At 37.6% G+C, this 20,444-nt stretch overlaps 1 pseudogene across 1 annotated transcript; it reads left to right on the top strand.

Annotated features, from left to right (window-relative positions):
• The first annotated feature begins 2,132 nt into the window (after positions 1-2,132).
• Positions 2,133-2,520, top strand: LOC308497878 (histone H2A.Z-like; annotated as a pseudogene). The gene has a single exon. The product of its transcript is annotated as a histone H2A.Z-like (transcript).
• The last annotated feature ends 17,924 nt before the right edge of the window (positions 2,521-20,444 follow it).

Raw genomic sequence — 20,444 nt, 5'->3', positions numbered from 1 at the left:
ATGTGTTAAGGTCAATAAACATGAAAATGTACATAATGCATTCTTTGTAACCTAAGTGATACTAAATGGGGAATCCTGAAAGCTTAGCAAATTTTAAAAGCAGCCAAAGTCACATTTACTTGCTTCATCAGTTGGAGATGAGGACAACAAATAGCTCTTCTATCAAGGAGACTTTATAGTCATAATTTCCACTGTAAAGACATTTGTCCCAGAGTTTGCTTTTTCTCAGAATTCACTGAGAGTAATAAATCTTTGCTGGCCTACAAATGTCACATACAACACATCGTCCCATGACTTGGGACTGTTTCTTAAGGCCCCACAAGCAAAAGGCACTGTAAAGCAAGTCAGGCACTATGCTTGCACTAGAGAGCTTACAATCTCAACAGACTGCATTTACGTGGGCAAACACCACACAATGGTACAATGGACAATTGCAAATAATAAATTACTCATTCAATATCTTCTGTATGGAGGGGTATTATGTGACACATACTGGAGGATAGTTTAGCCACCTCAATGGATTCAGAAGGTTTTGTCGACACTGTGCAAGTATCCATCTGTTGAGTGGACCAGATTATTGGGTGTTAGATAAAGGAGACCACAAGGTAGCTGAGAGGGGAATGAACTGAGAGATCAAGGGAAGCACAAATTACATACACAAGCCTGTTGAGTATAGGTAATTATTCAAAAGAAATTTTATTCTGAAGATGAGAAATTGTTAATAGTTTTTGGATCAAGTTAGTAGTCTTGATCACCATCGTGTAAGATGGTGCCAGAGGAAAATTACTTTGCAAGAGTGTGTTTGACAGACAAGAAAGGGCAAAGGCTAGAGGCAAGGAGCTCAGTCTGCAGATGAGACAGAATAGATGGAGAAAGAGTTCTAGAGAAAGAGCAGATGGAATAGAGGATGGCAAGAAGTGGAGGTGTAGAAATCTGCTGTACAACAAAGTACCTATTGTTAACAATAGGGTATTCTGCACTTCGAAGCATTTTAAGAGAATAGATCTCATGCTAAGTATTCTTACCAACATACGCACACACACACACACAGAAATTTTTGGAGGTGATGGATATGTTTAGTAACTGGGTTGTGGGAATAGTATCACAAGTGTATGCATATGTCCAAAAACTCATCAGGGTGTTCATAGTAAATGTGCACAGTTTTTTGTATACCAACTATATTTCAATAAACCGAAAAAGAAGTGCAACTTATACATTAAGAATAAACTATTACTCTTTAAAGAAAAGTAGAGGGTGATCCCAGGAAATTTGCATGTTTTGCTATAAAAGAAAACAAGATAAATCCAGGTCACAGACTAAAGAAACCCCACAATTATGAAAATCACAGAAACACTGAAGATGCTCATGAGATGAGATCTCAGAAACCAAAGGACATGCAGAGAAAACAAAGCTGGAAAAAGATCAGAAGGGAAGACAGAGAGACGAACATTCCCTTTAGTGAAAGCTTACCCATGGCAAACTCGGTAGAGTAAAAAGTAAAGTAAGCAAAAGAAAGATGAAAACAACCACTCCAATTAGACTTATCGGGTGATCCCTTCATAAGTTATACAAATGTCTAATTACTATGTTGTACACCTGAAACTAATACAATATTGTATGTCAACTGTAATTGAAAACTAATTTAAATAAATACATACATACATACATACATACATACATACATACATACATAATGGAAGTAAATTGTTAAACACCTATTATGTACCAGGAAAAAAAAGAGAGAGAACGAGGCATGGGACACCCTAGGCATGGGACTGCCCAAGTCAGGTGGTCAGGTGTTTCCAAACGTTTTTCTTCTTTTTTTTAGACTCAAAACCTTTGTTCAAAGGGTATCTTACAGGAGTATGCAAACAAATACAGTAAATGTAAGGGAGTCTCCTCTGGCTGAGGAGGAGTGGGAGCCCGAGCCCTACCTGGTAAAAGCCTCCTCCCACCCTAGCAGTTGCCCAGGGAGGGACTCTGGGGGACCTCAAGGGGTTATTAAAGTATAAAACCACTAGAACTCAGCAGTTTGAATTGCGCTGCGATGGAGGAGCAGGTGGTGGGATCTCGCTTGCTGTCTAACTAGTCCTTTCTCCGCCTTGCTTGTTTGAGCTTCTGCAGAACTTAAAATGGCTGGTGGTAAGGCTGAGAAAGACTCTGGAAAGGCCAAGACAAGGGCTGTGCCGCCGGCAGAGAACCGGCTTGCAGTTTCCAGTGGGCAGGCTGTATTTGACACCTGAAATCTAGGACGCCCAGCCATGGGCACATGTGGGCAAGACTGCAGCTGTGCACAGGGCAGCCATCCTGGAGTTCCTTGCTGCAGACGTGCGTGAATTGGCAGGAAATGCATCAAAAGACTTACAGGGAAAGTGTTTTACCCCTCCTCATTTGCAACTTGCTATTTGTGAAGGTGAAGAATTGGACTCTCTCATCAAGGCTACAATTGCTGCTGCTGGTGTCATTCCACACACCCACAAATCTCTGAGTGGGAAGAAAGAACAACAGAAGACTATCTAAAGAATGCCTGGATTTATCATCTTAGGACTCTAAGTCCTCTAACAGCTGTCCATTGGTGGTGATTCCAGTGGACTGTATCTCTGTGAAAAACACATTTTGCCTTTTTGTAATTCTACGTGAGCAAGTTGGAAGTTTAATTAGCTTTCCAACCAACCAAATTTCAGCATTCGAGTCTTAACCATATTTATGTGTTACTGTGACTTCAAATAAGCTATTGATCTGAAGTAGTGGGTTTTGATTGAGTTAACAGTTTTTAAAAAACTGTTTGGCTGTTTGGATTTTTACTGTGATGCACAAGTTATAGTAACAAACATTTGGTTTTGTACAGACATTATTTCCACTCCCGTGAATATACTCAATAAAGGTCATGTCCCAAACTAAAAGAAACAAACAAAAAACAACACTAGAAGTCGTCCCAAAAAGACGTTTCCTCTCTCCCTTTGGTAAAACATTTCCAAGAGTGTGGCTCAGGTTAACCCAGAATGGCAAATATCCTTAAAATAACTGCCTCCTCAAAGAAACACACAGGGCCCCAGCTTATCCATCAATAGAAACCCTATTCACTCTTCTTTAATCCTTCAAATATATGAAGAATAACAAAGTGAACACCAATGTACCCACCACTTATATGTAATGGATGTGAACATTTTGTCCGAATTGATTACATCATTTGTAAAGAAATGAAACATTACAGATGCAGTTGAAACCCCCTTTTTCCTCTTCCCCAATCCCACTCTCTTTCTGCCTCACCCATCCCACATAACCACACTCCGGAGGCTGGTGTTTATTCTTCCTATCAACAAATTCCTTCTTTTTCTCTACATGCATATATCCCTAAACCCATGGCTTTATTGTCTGTTTTTATAATGATATATACTGTTTTCATCCTTTCACCCTTCTGTAGCTTGCTTTTTTCACTCAACATGATGTTTTTAAGATCTATTCATAATGATACTTATACCGTGTTTCCCCGAAAATAGGACCTAACCTGACAATCAGCTCTAATGCGTCTTTTGGAGCAAAAATTAATATAAGACCCACTCTTATTTTACTATAATATAAGACCTGGTATAATATAATATAATATAATATAATATAATATAATATTAGTTAATATAGTTAATATAGTTAATATAATATAACATAACATAACATAACATAACATAACATAACATAACATAACATAATATAATATTGGGTCTTATATTAATTTTTGCTCCAAAACATGCATTAGAGCTGATTGTCCGACTAGGTCTTATTTTTGGGGAAACACGGTATATCTGGTTCACTTATTTTAAGAGCTAAATATTTCCTCATGACCTGACTATACCACATTTATTCATTTCCCTATTGTGGACATTAAGTTTGCTTCCAATTTTTCACTCTTACAAACAATGCTACAATGGACAGCCAGTGCTTGTCTGATTATATGCATGTTCAAGTCTTTCTCTAGAATATAACTAAAGTGGAATCACTGAATATAAGCAAATGTTGATCTTTTAAGCCTCGGTTCAGCTATCACCTCCTTCAAGAGGCCGCTCTGGCATAGGGGAGCAGAGTTAAGTGCTTTCCCTTCTCTAGTCCCAGAAGACCTTGCAAATGGCCCTATCTTGTCCTGTATCACCACGGGGTTGTAACTATCTGTTTGCATGTCTGTCTCCCCAGATGACCCATAATCCCCAGAGGATGGGGATCCTGTACCTACACACAGTAGGTTCTTAATCAGCACTTGCTGAATAAAAATTGAAATTAACTGACAAAAGAAGGCCGTTGGCTGTATTGGAATTTATGAAAATGGCCATGTATACTCCAGGAGATGACACAGAACCCATCCAGGGAGCCGTACCTAGCCCAGGAGAGGGCCAAAATCAAGAAGTTAGACGATCTTACCATTTGTGACAACATGGATGGACCTAGAGGGTATGATGCTAAGTGAAATAAGTCAGACTGAGAAAGACAGATACCATATGATCTCACTTATATGTGGAATCTAAAGAACAAAATAAACAAACAAAACAGAAACAGACCCATACATAGCTACAGAGAACAAACTGATGGTTGACAGAAAAGAGGGAGGTTGGAGAGCTGGGTGATAAAGGTGAAGAGATTAAGAAGTACAATCTGGTAGTTACAAAATAGTCACAGGGGTGTAAAGTACAGCATAGGGAATATAGTCAACGATGTGGCAATAACTATGTACAGTGCCAGGTGGGTACTAGACTAATCGGGGGGTCACTGCATGAATTACATTAATGTTTAACCACTGTGCTGTACACCTGAAACTAATATACAATAATATTGAAGGTCAATTGTAACCGACAAATAAATAATTTTTTTAAAAAAGAAGTTAGGAGAAAAAAGATTGCGTAAAATCTGGGGAGAATGCGAAAATGAATCCAAGCCACTTCTGGGTCATTTGAGAAGGAAAACTAGCTGAGCCCAACACCTTGGAGGACCCCATTATTGGTAAAATAAGAAAACAGTCCTAAAAGTATAATGTCCTAATCACATTCCTATTTTTTCAATTGTGTGGTTTTGTTGGTACACATACACTCTCAGTTCTTCTAAGCAGGCATGTGTAACCTTACTTGACGACACCTAGCACAATGATAATTGTCAGCATCTTTCAACCCATCAAATAACACTACTAAAATTTGTCTTGTGAATAAATACATTTATAAAATCACAAAAAACAACTCCAGTGGTAAAAGTTGTAAGCAACTTAAATTCTCACTGATAAAGGACTATTATTAATTATCAAGTATTCCTTGAATGGAATATTAGATGGCCATTAAAAAGCATAAGTTAGAGTTACTCTTAGAAAAGAGCTTATACAATGTGCTAAGTGGGGAAAATACGCTTCTGAAAAAAAGGAATAAGACAGTATGAGTAAATATTATTGCATTTCTGTAAAATGTATACATGCTGGAAAAGACACTAGAAAATCAAGTGTCATGTTTGAGTGTCGAAAGGTGTGAAGGGAGATTAGCTTTTACTGTTCACTTATGCCTTTTAGTATAATTTGAATTTATGTGTGTGCTGTATTACTTTTATTTTTCTATATTTGTAAATTTAAAAAAATGACTTATTTGAGGTCGGTGGTGATGTTTGGCAATTGTAACAGTTATGATTGCTTTTACATTTTCAGAAGAGGATGAGGTGAAAAATCATATAACCAACAAATCATGTAGTCAATAACGCAGGCTGAAGCCTAGGCTGTTCATCCACACTCCAGGTCATTTCCTAGGCTCCACAGTGACTCAAAACATCACATCCCAACAAGGAGTAATAAGAGGAAAGTGAGCAGCCTCTTTCCGGAGGAAACTTGGCTGCTGTGCATTTGAATAAGCCCTGAGAATTCCTTGCAGCTTTCCTAGGCTCACCAGAACTCTCGCCAACCTATCACTTGAACTCATTTTTTTAAATCAATACTAATGGACAAAATACAAGGCAATATAAGTCAGAGATACCTTTTCTTAATATTTAGGTAAATGGCCTATTGCAAACAACAGTTACTGACATTGACTACTCAAATTCATATCCATTCAAGTTGGGGTGGTACACTTGGATTTTCCCTCATATACAAACAGAACAGAGTCTATTCAATTCCAAACAAATGTCTTCCCGAGAGCTCCTTCTCCCTCTTCCCTTGTGTACAAGCCTCTCCTAGCAGGAGCTGATGTATCCCGATGGGATTTGGTGCAATATTTTGTCCTTCTGATTGAAATGTGTGCTGTCTGGTCCCTGTAGTTTAATTTAGAACAATTAAGGTTCAGGGTACATGAGCTGGCAAAGCACATTACAAACAATAGCTGCAGAATAAACTGCAAATCAATCCACACTAAATCACCCTGAAAATCCCTGCCAGCACTGCAAAGCCATCCCCTCTCCAGCCCTTCCTCCTCTCCCCCTCCATCTTCGGTGCAATAAGGAAGTCTCCATTGTTCAGTTTTGTAAAGATTTTACAGAAGCATTCATCCTTCCAGACATAAAACTTCGCAACTTGGGCGGGGTTAAGGGTAGATAGGAAAAGGATGCCGAGGGGGGTGTCGTTTAGTTCATAACTATTTTACCCCACATATGGGGAATACTTTTTTCATTTCCCAACTCTGATATTGACACATTATGGAAACATGTCACCACACCAGGCTGACTTACCTTATGGAATATATCTGCTCTTTTGTTCATCATCTTGTTTATCTATTTTGACTCCTTAGTGGGCAACTCCTTCCTTCCTAACCCCTCCACATGCATCTGCCCCATAAAGCTACTTGGTCAGAGAGGATAAGCTGCCCAATTAAAAGAATATTCTTCAGCTACAACCTACGATTATCCTATGAAGCCACCTTCATCATCCTTTATTATTGTATAAAAGGAAGAGCATTAGAATAAGCACCTCATCCTGTTGTTCCAGGTAGGGAAAATGCAAAGCTGGCACAGACCATGTTTTCCAATTCAAAGGAAGTTATAAAAGCACATTACATGGCATCAAAATTTCAAATGTACACATCCTTCTATTTAGCAACTCCACTACTAGGGTTTTTTCCAATAGAACTTTTTTCCCATTAAGGCACAGATATGTATGTGAACCGTTCCTAAAATATTGTATAGTAGAGTGAAAAAATTATAATCAATCAATTTCCATCAAGAGAGGAATGGATAAATAGTGCATGATGCAACATATAATAGAAACTGTGCGACCCTTAAAAATAAATGTATACCTACATGAACTGATTCAGAAAAATTTTTCCTAAGATACAGCTAAATTTAAAAATGAATTGTGGAACAGACTGAATAATATGAACCCATTTTTAGAAAATGCACTTGTTAATATATCAATTTTTTAATTTTTATTTTTCAATGACAGTTGACATTCAATATTATATTAGTTTCAGGTATACAGCATAATGGTTACACATTATGTAATTTATGAAGTGATCCCCGATTAGTCTAGTACCCACCTGGTACCATACATAGTTATTACAATAGTATTGACTATATTTCCTATGCTGTACTTTACACCCCCGTGACTATTTTATAACTACCAATTTGTACTTCTTAATCCCTTCAACTTCTTTGCCCTGCCCCCCAAATCTCCTCCCACCTGGCAACCATCAGTTTGTTCTCTGTATCTACCATGTTTCCCTGAAAATAAGATCTAGCCAGACAATCAGCTCTGATGCGTCTTTTGGAGCAATACTTAATATAAGACCCAGTCTTATTTTACTATAATATAAGACCAGGTCTTATATAAGACCGAGTTATATATTAATTTTTGCTCCAAAAGACACATTAGAGCTCACTATCTGGCTAGATCTTATTTTCAGGGAAACAGGGTATGAGTCTTTTTCTGTTTTGTTTGTTCATTTATTTTGTTCTTTGGATTCTACATATAAGTGGAATTTGCCTTTGTATTTGCCTTTGTCTGTCTCACTTATTTCACTTAGCATAATACCCTCTAGGTATATCCATGTTGTTGCAAATGGTAAGCTTTCATTCTTTTTTATGGCCTAATAACATTCCATCATATACACGTACCACTTCTTTATTCAATGCATCTATCGGTTGCTTCCATATCTTGGCTTTTGTAAATAATGCTGCAATGAACATAGGGATCCATATATATTTTCTACTTGGTGTTTTGTATTTTTTTTAATAAATACCCGGAAGTGGAATTGCTGGGTCATAACGTAGTTCTATTTTTAATTTTCTGAGGAAATGTCATACTGATGTCCATAATGGCTGCACGAATTTGCAACCCACCAATAGTGCACAAGCATTCCCTTTTCTCCACATCCTCACTAACACTTGTTGTTTGTGATGTACTGATTATGGCTATTCTGACAGGTGTGAGGTGATATTTCATTGTGGATTTAATTTGCATCTCTCTGATAATTGATGATGGTGAGCTTCTTTTCAAGTATATGCATTTTTTTTAACCAGAGAAAATAGATACCAAATCCTTAACAATAGTTATCTCTGGGACGTAGAACTTCAGGACTCTTTTTCTTTATATATTTTGGTATTGTTTAATTTGTTACAAGAAGTATATATTACTTTTCTAATCAGCAAATGTATACATACATAAATATAAATATAGAAATAGAGAGATAGAAATAGAAATATATGTAGTAAAGTATGATGTAAACAATGGAGTTATCTCCCATTTTGCCTCATTTTTCTATCCATTCAACAGACAGTTATTAAAAGGCTGTTGATCTGTTGAGTGCCACTGTAGTAGGTTCTGAGAATACAAAAACAAGCCTTCAAAGAGGTCTTAATCTAGTGGTAGAAAGCATCACTCCTCTGCATACCTTCTCTAAAACCCATAAACTTGACTGGGCTTCTCAACCAACCAAGATAAAAAATTCAAATAATGACCTAGATCAATTCAAGTTCTTTGTCTTCCCCTAAACTCATCTACTATGCATAGACATAGGGTGATAGCTGTCACTCTACAACTCGCGGGCCGGCCACCTGAGATCTCTCCAGCCTTTGGATGCTCAAGTCGTCTTGGTGTTTACTAATAGCAGAACTCCAATCACTAGCATTTATGCAGCACTTACTGAGTGTCAGACACTGCACCAAATTCTTTTCCCATGTTATCTCATGTCATCCTCATAACAGCCTTATGAAATAGTTACCATCATATATATTACCTTTTCTTTACAGATATGACAGCAGAGATCTGCCAAAGTCATGCAGCTAATACAAGGCAGAGCCAAGACTGCATACAGCCCAAGTCGTCAGACCTTTGGGCATATAGTAGGTGCTCACACCAGAAGTGGTCACTGAAGTAACTGGTAGTTCTAGTAACATTTGCTAAGCTGTCAGCCTGTGAAAGGAAACTGATGAAGCAAGGGAAAAACAAAACACAATTATGAGATTTGGAAAGTCCATGCCAGTAACCTGTCAAACTCATGATTTATGAAAAGCATTAATGAAGTATAACCAATTCCAGGTGGGTCATTCAATCAAGCTCTTGATGGTGAGCTTTCACTGTTTGGAATATGGGTGGCTACTGAATAGAATACTAATTCCTTATGGGAGAAAACTTCAGATTGAATTATGTTGTAATTATGAACTCAGGAAGGGGGCTGGCATATAAGTATGTCTGTATGCTGAGCATATGTGTTGGCTATAAGACCAGGTCCTCTTACATCAAGCCCTCATGGGATGCAGGATGCATTGGATTCACGTTCTGGCTTCAACTACATGATTTAAGATGTCAACCCATCTCATCTTCAGTTTCCTCATCCCCAACCAATGAGGATACCAAAGCTGCCCACCTCACAAGACCATGTGTGGAAGCCAGTGCAACAGGAAATTCTCACTGCGCTTCCACCTCTTAACCCTTTAGGCTCAACTTCCACCCCAATTTCATCTAATTAATTATCTTCTAGCATCTAGCATATGCTAGAAACTGTGCTTCAACACAAAGTAGTAAAAGCACACCTCTACCCTCAAAGTAGCTCAAAATCTGCTCAGGGAGCCCAATTCTGGTAGACAGTCTACAGATAATTTCCCAGATAGTACCCTGTTGGCATGTCACTCCCTCCTTAAGTATAGTTCAAGACTGTGAAATAGTGCCACTTCTGACAACAGGGATGGAGATTATCATGCTAAGTGAAATAAGTCAAACAGAAAAAGTCAAGTACCATATGATTTCACTCTTACATGGGATATAAAACTGAAAGCAACAAATAAACAAGACAAACAAACAAAAACTCATGGACACAGACAACAATTTAGAGGTTACCAGAGGGGAAGGGGGAAGGGGTGTGCCATAGAAGAGGGTAAAGGGGTTCCAATATATGGTGATGGAAGAAGAAGTGACTCTGGGTGATGAACACACAATGCAATATATATTGATGCATTATAGAATTGTACACTTGAAACCTATATAATTTTACTAACAAAGGTCACCCCAATACATTTAACAAAAATTAAAAAACAAAGAAGAATAAAAGGCTGCCTACTTATTCTCAGATCAAATATAAACCTCCCTACCTTCTATCCCAAGGCATGACCTTCCTTCCTCTTTATAGAACTCTCCAGTTCACAGCTATCATTCCTTAATTCTGAATGACTTCAGCACCAGTACTTAAAATGTGTTTCAGGTCTCAGAGTTTTCCTCAGCTCCATGTTTGGCATACAATTGGACTCTAAAGACATTTTGATCAAAATAATAAAATACAAACAGGGAAAAGGGGGAATTATTATTAAATAATTCCTTCCTATTCCCATAATGAAGATAGGCTCTTTTTACTTACTATCAAATTGCTAGTTTGTCATATACTCCTGGTGTGTTTAGAAGTGAACAGTTCCTCAGAAGTCATCTAATCCAACCCCTATATTCCAGATGAGCAAACTGCCATCCAAGAGAGAAAATGCTCTGTGGATTGCAAACCCATTCACTTATTTATTTGATAAATATTTGTTGAACATCTATTGCCAGCACTATTCTAGGCCTTGAGGAAATTGACAAAGTTTCCACCCTCGTGGATTCACACTGCAGTGGGAGAGAAAGATAATAATCAAGTAAACAAATGAATATATACTATAGTTTCAAGTAAAGATGAGTGTCACTTGGAAAAAAGGGAGTAAAGAGATGGTAGGATTGGCATTTTACTTTAAATAATGTCAGGAAAAGGGAGCAACAAGTGCAAAGTTCCTAAGGTAAGAATGAACTTAGTGTGCTTAAGGGAATGAAAGAAGACTGTGTTATTTAAGCATTGTAAATGAGGAGTAAGAGAATTTAAAGAAATAGAAAAGGGCGATATTTTTAGGGTAAGCTATGATAGACTTGGGTTTCACTCTACAAATAAATATGATAAGAAGCCATTTTCAGAATTAAGTACAAAATGACATGATTTTCTTACATTTTAAAAAAATCGTTCTATGTGGAGCAATAGGATTACTCATTCATGGCTGGTGGAGATGCAAAATGGTACAGCCACTTTGGAAGACAGTTTGGTAGTTTTTTATAAAACTTAACCTAGTCTTATCATATGATCCAGTAATCATGCTCCTTTGTATTTACCCAAAGAAAGTTAAAACTTATGTCCACACAAAAACCTACACATTGATGTTTATTGCAGCCTCATTCATAATGGCCAGACTTAGAAGCCACCAAGATGTCCTTCATGGGTGAATTGATAAATAAAATGTGGTACACCAGACAATAGAACATTATTCAACACTAAAAAGAAAAAAGGATTTACTGTAGGAACTAGTTGGCTTAAGGTAAGATAATTTTCACATCAAAATGCAGCCAACTGAAAAACACATCATAAAAATGCATTAGTTCATGAAACTTGGCAAAAAGTCTTATTTTTAAGATATATATATATATATATATATATATATATATATATATATACACATATCTTATATATATAGACGAGGGCACCACTTAATTGACTAGCAAATTGATAAACAAAGGGCAGAAAAAAATCAAAAACAAAAAAAAAGAAATGAGCTACCACACCATGAAAAGATATGAGGGAAACTTAAAGGCTTATTACCAAGGGAAAAAAGCCAATCTGAAAGGCTGCAAACTGTATGATTCCAACTGTATGATATTCTGGAAAAGGCATAACTATGCAGGCAGTAAAAAAGTCAGGAGTTGGGAAGAAAGAGGGATAAATAGGCAGAGCACAGAGGATTTTTAGTACAGTGAAACTACTCTGTATGATACTACAATGGTGGATACATGTCATTATATATTTGTCCAAACCTACAGAATGTACACCACCATAAGTGAACCATAATGTAAACTATAAACTTTGGGTGATTATAATGTGTCAGTGTAGGTTCATCAGATGTAACAAATGTACCCTTCTGGCGAAGGGTGTTGATAATGGGGAAGGCTGTGCATATGTGAGGGCAGGGTACAAGGGAAATAACTGTATTTTCCCCTCAATTTTGCTGTGAACCTAAAACTGCAGAAAACAGTCTATTTTTTAAAGAAGATTTTTGGCAACTGGAAGGGAAATAAAATAGAGATCAATGGTGGTAGAAGTAGGGAAATCAGTGAGGAAGCTACTGCCAGTCTAGACAAAAGATGAAGGAAGCAAGTACTAAGCTGGCAGTGGGAGAGGTAGTGAGACAGGGTCAGAATTTGAAGGTAGAACTGACAGGCTTATTGATAGACTAGATATGAAATGTGTAGGAAAAATAGATCTTTGACATAATGATGCTGAAAACAGAAGACTGAGGAAGAAACAGATTTTAAGTGAAGTAAAAGTCTCTGCTCTGGACATATTAAGTTTTAAATGCTGTGTTGAACCCCTGGATGTAAATGTTGAACAGCAATTGAAACTAAATATATAAGATTCAGAGTACTCTTGGAACTAAAGATATAAAATTGAGAATCGCCACCTTATAAAGGCTATGAAAGCCATGGGAGTGAAGTCATCAAAATGGAGGCATGAGGTGACCTCTGGAAATCTCCCCTGGAATTTACAACAAATCAAAAAACTATAACTCCACAAAGGACTCCCGGCACAGCAGACAGGCAACACGAAGAGAACCACTACTGAATTCACCTAAAGGTGGGCAAATTGCGCAAGCAGGGGAGGAGGGAAGGGAAAAGTGCGAAGACGGAGCCCCGCGGGTGCAGGACACAGACCTAGCTCAGTGCTCCTAACTCGCTGCATCCTGGAACTACCGCAGCTGTGGGAGAGGGAAAAACTCGGACTGATAGGGCTCCGTTTATGGCCCACAGGGCTGAGAAGACAGCATATAACACGGCTGAACCCAATGCTCATGGCAGACACTTCGGAGCAAACACTGAGGGAAGCAGACTGAAAATGGTGGTATAAGCCCTCACTGCTGAGCTGGGAAGGAAGCCTTAGGCACTGAGACTAGCTGTCCCCTCCCGAACCTCCCAAAGCTCACCCCACCCCCACCTGCCCAGTGTTAGAAGTGGAAGAGTAGCTGATCAAATCAAAAGAACAGAATATTTGCAGTTCTGAGAACTGTGGTCTGCAGACACGGATTCGCAGCCCAGATTTCTGGCAAAGGGGAGGGAGCTGTGGAAGCAGGACTGGCTGTGGTTGTGGTCACTGCCATTGCTCTGGGCCAACTCTCAAAACTCACCCCGCCCATGGCCCCACCTATCTGGGCAGATCCCTGCAGAAGTAAACAGAACTGCTGAAACACACGGGCTCTGAATCTGTTACAGGAAGAGCTTTGAAACTTCAAAGCTCTCCGCATCCACACACGGATGCAGCACCATATGACCTAGGTGAACTGTTAACAGAGGAGAAGCCAGCCTTTCAGGGAATCCCCCCCACTATGTGAGAAGCTGGAATAGTGCAGAGAAAACATAACACTACAGTGTGAGAGAGAAAGAAAGGTTGCAGCCAGAGAGAAAATAAAACACTCTACCAACACGTACTGGAAAACAAAAGAAAGACCTCTCCCTATCAACCTGTTGCAGAACCCACTCCTATAGATGTCTAGGAAGAGAAATAATAAATCAACTGCCATGAATAACCAATGCAACAAGACAGCTCAGAAAGAAAATGAAAGTCTCCAGAAAATGAACTTAAAGATATGGAAATATGTGACTTAACTGACACAGAATTCAAGATTGCAGTTCTGAAAAAACTCAACGAGATGGAAGAAAACACAGAAAGGCAGTTTAATGAACTCAAAAACACAATCAAAGAACAACGTGAGCATTTTACGAAAGAGATTGAAATTTTAAAAAAGAACCAAATAGAATTTCTAGAGATTAAGAACTCAATAGAAGACATTAAGAATGAAATAACCAGCTTAGGTAGTAGAGTTAGCCAGATGGAGGAAAGAATCAGTGACATTGAAGATAGAAAACTGGAAATTACACAGATGGAAGAAAAAACAGACTTGAGACTTAAAAGAAATGAAAGAACTCTACAAGAACTTTCTGACTCCATCAGAAAGAGCAATATAAGAATAATGGGCATACCAGAAGGGGAAGAAAGGGAGAAGGGGAACAGAGAGTATATTCAAACAAATAGTTGATGAGAACTTCTGAATCTTCTGGAAAGAATTGGATCCTCGAATCCAAGAAGCAAATAGAACACCTAATTACCTCAATCCCAACAGGCCTTCACCAAGGCACATTGTATTCAAGCTGTCTAAAATCAATGACAAAGAAAGAATCCTCAAGGCAGCCAGGGAAAAGAAGACGGTAACTTACAAAGGAAAGCCCATTAGATTATCATCAGATTTTTCAGCAGAAACTCTACAAGCTAGGAGGGAATGGAACCAAATATTCAAACTATTGAAAGAGAGAAATTATGAGCCAAGAATAATATATCCAGCAAAGATCTCCTTTAGATATGAAGAAGGAATAAAGACCTTTCCAGACATCCAGAAGCTGAGGGAATTTTCTAATACACGACCTGCACTACAAGAAATACTAAAGGGGGCTATTTGACCACCATCAACAGGGACAATTTGTGGCAACCAAAACATAAAAAGGGGAGAGTAAAGGCCTGAACCGGAATATGGGAATGGAGAAAGTAAGTTTGCTGAAGAAAATGGAATACTCTAAATGTCAAACTTTCTTTTACATAAACTTTAAGGTAACCACTCAAAAAAAATCCAGAACTGAAATATATACTGTAATAAAAGAACAGAGGGGAAAATCATAGAATACCACTACACAGAAATAATAGACAACAACAAAAAGGCAAAGAAACAATGGAGACACAGCCTTACAAGAAAACTAAAGACAGAATGATAGGAAATTCTCACATATCAATAATCACCCTAAATGTAAATGGACTGAACTAACCAATAAAAAGGCACAAAGTAGCAGATTGGATCAAAAAACTAAACCCAACCATATGTTGTCTCCAAGAGACACATCTTAGCTACAAGGACAAGCATAGACTCAAAGTGAAAGGGTGGAAATTGACACTCCAAGCAAATGGTACCCAGAGAAAATCAGGTGTAGGCATAATGATATCAGACGAAACAGACTTCAGGGTGACAAATGTAACAAGAGACAAAGATGGACATTTCATAATGGTAAAGGGGATTATACAACAAGAAGACATAACAGTCATCAATATTTATGCCCCCAATCAGGGAGCACTGAAATATACCAAGAAACTACTAACAGAACTAAAGGGAGAAATTGGCCAAAACACAATTATACTAGGGGACTTAATACATCATTGACAGCTGTAAATAGATCATCCAAACCGAAAATAAATAACGAAATAGCAGCCCTAAATGACACATTAGATGAAATGGACATAATTGACACTTATAGAGCACTTCATCCTAAAACATCAGACTACACATTTTTTTCTAGTATACATGGAACATTCTCAAGAATAGACCATATATTGGGACATAAAACTAGCCTCAGCAAATTTAAGAAGATTGAAATCATACCAAGAATATTCTCTGATCACAGGCTTTGAAATTGGATATCAACTGCAAGAAGAAAGCAGGAAAAAACACAAATACTTGGAGATTAAACAACATACTCTTAAAGAATGACTGGGTCAAAGAAGAAATTAGAGGAGACATCAAAAGATACATAGAAACAAATGAGAATGAAAATACATCCTGCCAAAATTTGGGGGATGCAGCTAAAGCAGTTTTAAGAGGGAGATTTATATCATTACAGGCCTATCTCAAGAAACAAGAAAAATCCCAAATAAATAACCTCACATTACACTTTAAGGAACTAGAAAAAGAAGAACAAATAAAACCCAAGGTCAGCAGAAAAAATGAAATAATAAAAATCAGAGCTGAACTAAATGAAATAGAGAACAAAAAGACACTAGAAAAAATTAATGTGACAAAGAGCTGGTTCTTTGAAAAGATTAACAAAATTGACAAACCCTTGGCTAGACTTACTAAGATTAAAAGAGAGAAGATACTAATAAACAAAATCAGAAATGAAAACGGGGAAGTTATAACGGATTCCACAGAAATACAAAGCATCATCCATCCTATGAAGGACTATATGCCACCAAATTCAGTAACCTAGAAGAAATGGACAAGTTCTTAGAAACATATAGCCTTTCTAGGCTGAACCATGAAGAACTGGAAAATCTAAGCAGGCCGATCACCAGTAACAAAATTGAGTCAATCATCCAAAACCTTCCCAAAAGCAAAAGTCCTGGACCAGATGGCTTCACTAGTGAATTCTACCAAACCTTCAAAGAGGATCTAATACCAATCCTGCTCAAAATCTTCCAAAAAATAGAAGAAGAGACAGTACTCCCTAACTTATTTTATGAGGTCAACATTACCCTGATACCAAAACCTGGTAAGGACAACACAAAAAAAGAGAACTACAGACCAATATCTCTGATGAATACAGATGCAAAAATACTAAACAAAATTCTAGCAAATCGAATGTAACAATGCATTAAAAAGACTATTCATCACGACCAAGCAGGGTTCATCCCAGGGGCACAAGGATGTTTCAACATATGCAAATCCATCAATGTGATACATCAAATCAACAAAATAAAGGACAAAAATCATATTATTATATCAATTGATACAGAAAAAGCATTTGACAAGATACAACATCCATTTATGATTAAAACACTTAATAAAATAGGTATAAAAGGAAAATGCCTTAACATAATAAAAGCCATATATGACAAACCCTCAGTTAATCTCATAATTAACTGTGAAAAACTGAAGCCCTTTGCTCTATGTTCAGGAATACAACAGGGCTGTCCCCTATCACCTCTGCTTTTCAACATAGTGTTGGAAGTCCTTGCCAGAGCAATCAGGCAAGAGAAAGACATAAAAGGCATCTAAATTGGAAATGAAGAAGTTAAATTGTCACTCTTTGCAGATGACGTGATGCTATATATAGAAAACCCTAAGGACTCCACCAAGGAGCTATTAGAAACAATCAACGAATACAGTAAAGTTGCTGGCTATAAAATCAACGTACAAAAGTCCGTTGCATTACTATCTACTAACAATGAAATCTCAGAAAAAGAAATAAAAAAAAAACAATTCCTCTTGCAATTGCAGCAAAAACAATAAAATACCTAGGAGTAAACTTAATCAAGGATGTGAGAGACCTATATGCTGAAAACTACAAGACATTTTTAAAAGAAATTGAAGAAGACACAAAGAAATGGAAAGACATTCCATGCTCGTGGATTGGAAGAATCAACATGGTTAAAATGGCTATATTACCCAAAGCAATATACAGATTTAATGCAATCCTCGTCAAAATCCCAATAACATTTTTTAAAGAAATAGAACAAAAAATCATCAGATTTGTTTGGAACCACAAAGGCCCCTAATAGCCAAAGCAATCTTAAGAAAAAAGAACAATACTGGAGGTATCACATTCCCTGACTTTAGCTTGTACTACAAGGCAACAATAATCAAAACAGCATGGTATTGGCAGAAAAAGAAAAAAAAAAACAGACACATAGACCAATGGAATAGAATTGAGAACCCAGAAATAAAACCACATAAATATGGACAGATAATTTTTGACAAAGAAGCTAAAAACATACAATGGAAAAAAGACAGCCTCTTCAATAAATGGTGCTGGCAGAATTGGATAGCCACGTGCAAAAGAATGAAACTGGACTGCTATCTGTCACCATGTACCAAAATTAATTCAAAATGGATCAAAGACTTAAGCATAAGACCTGACACAATAAACTGCATAGAAGAAAACATAGGTACTAAACTTATGGACCTTGGGTTCAAAGAGCATTTTATGAATTTGACTCCAAGGCAATGGAAGTAAAAGCTAAAATAAACGAATGGGATTATATGAAACTGAAAAGCTTCTGCACAGCAAAAGAAACTATTGACAAAATAAAGAGGCAACCAACTGAATGGGAGAAGATTTTTGCGAACAGTTCCTCCGATAAGGGGCTAATATCCAAAACATACAAGGAACTCATGCAACTCCACAACAAAAAAACAAACAACCCAATTGAAAAATGGGCAGAGGACCTGAAGAGACATTTCTCCAAAGAGGACATACAAATGGCAAATAGACATATGAAAAAATGCTCAACATCGCTAATCATCAGAGAAATGCAAATGAAAACCACAATTAGATATCACCTCACCCCAGTCAGAATGGCTATCATCAACAAGACAAATAGCAACAAGTGTTGGAGAGGCTGTGGAGAAAAAGGAACCCTCATACACTGTTGGTGGGAATGCAGACTGGTGCAGCCGCTATGCAAGGCAGTGTGGAGGCTCCTCAAAAAAATTACAAATAGAATTACCATATGATCCAGCAATCCCTCTCCTGGGTATCTACCCAAAAATCTGAAAACATTTACACATAAAGACACGTGTACTCCAATGTTCATTTCAGCTTTGTTTACGGTGGCCAAGACATGGAAACAACCAAAATGTCCTTCGACAGATGAATGGATAAAGCAGTTGTGGTATATATGCACCATGGAATACTATTCGGCGGTAAGAAAAGATTATATAGGAACATTTGTGACAACATGGATGGACCTTGAGAGTATAATGCTAAGTGAAATAAGTCAGACAGTAAAAGCAGAGAACCATATGATTTCACTGACATGTGGTATGTAAACCAAAAACAACAAAAGAATAAGAAAAACAAATGAGAAAGAAAAACTCATAGACACAGACAATAGTTTAGTGGTTACCAGAGGGTAAGGGGAGAGGAAGTGGTAGATGAGGGTAAGGGGGATCAAATATATGGTGATGGAAGGAGAACTGACTCTGGGTGGTAAACACAAAATATGATTTTTAGATGATGTAGTACAGAATTGTACACCTGAAATCTATGTAACTTTACTAACAATTGTCACCCCAATAAACTTTAATTAAAAAAAAAAGAAAGAAAGAAAGCCATGGGACTAGATAAGGTGAGCAGAGAGAGTATATAGTAAAACAAAGAGAAGTGAACTGAATACTGTTCCCAGGGGCACACCAAAATTTAGAGTCCAACAACAAAATATTAACTACAAAATATTTCCAACACAGAAACAGCAGGATTTAAAGAGTCAGACAAGAACTCAGATCCTCACCAGCCAGAATCCTGAACTAAAATACTGAAGAGTTACAGCCTCTATTTCTTTCTTGTGGGTATCAGGAGAGGGCACAGATCCACTTGCATATGCCTTCTCAGGGCTGAGGTAAGCTGTGTGCTTGAATGCCCTTAGTGCAGTCTCCTGCCCAAGATGAAAGGAAGCTCTTAACTACAACAGCAAGAAAGTCGCCTAAACCTCAAGCTGATGGTTGCCAGAAGGGAGGGGAGTTGTGAGGCGGGGTGAAAAAGGCGAAGGGATTAAGAAGTACAAATTGGAAGGTTTGAAACAGTCATCAGCATGTAAAGTACAGCCTAGGGAATATAGTCGGTAATGTGGTGATGCCTATGGTGCCAGGTGGGTACAAGACTATTCAGGGGGATCACGTGCTGAACCACTATGCTGTACACCTGAAACTAATATAAAACAATATTGAATGTCAACTCTATAATAATTGAAAATTTTTAAAGGGGGGGGGGAGGAGAAGAGGAATAAGAGGTTTAAATTTCCAGGTATAAAACAAATAAATAATGGGGACATAATGTACAGTATAGGGAATGCAGTCAATAACATTGTGATAGCATTGTACAGATGGTTGCTAGACTTATCATGGTGATCACTTCTTTAGGTATATACATGTTGAATAACTATGGTGTACACCTGAAACTAATATAATATTGTATGTTGGCTACATTTTAATAAAAATCTTTAAAAAAAAAAAAAAGAAAGAAAGAAAGTTGCCTAAACCTTGTCCCAGACCATAGGTAGCAGATAAGGGCAAGGCAAAGAACTCATTAGGTAGAGAATAAGGCAATGCCTTTTGCTTGGGATCTTCCACGGGAAAATAGATCTGGTGATCATGAAATGCTGTGGGTCAAGCCCTGTGTGGGGCACTATAGA

This window comes from Rhinolophus hipposideros, assembly GCF_964194185.1.
Source record: "Rhinolophus hipposideros genome assembly, chromosome: 5".
In the NCBI taxonomy this organism is placed as follows: domain Eukaryota; kingdom Metazoa; phylum Chordata; class Mammalia; order Chiroptera; family Rhinolophidae; genus Rhinolophus; species Rhinolophus hipposideros.
This window is presented reverse-complemented; position numbering and strand designations above follow the sequence as displayed.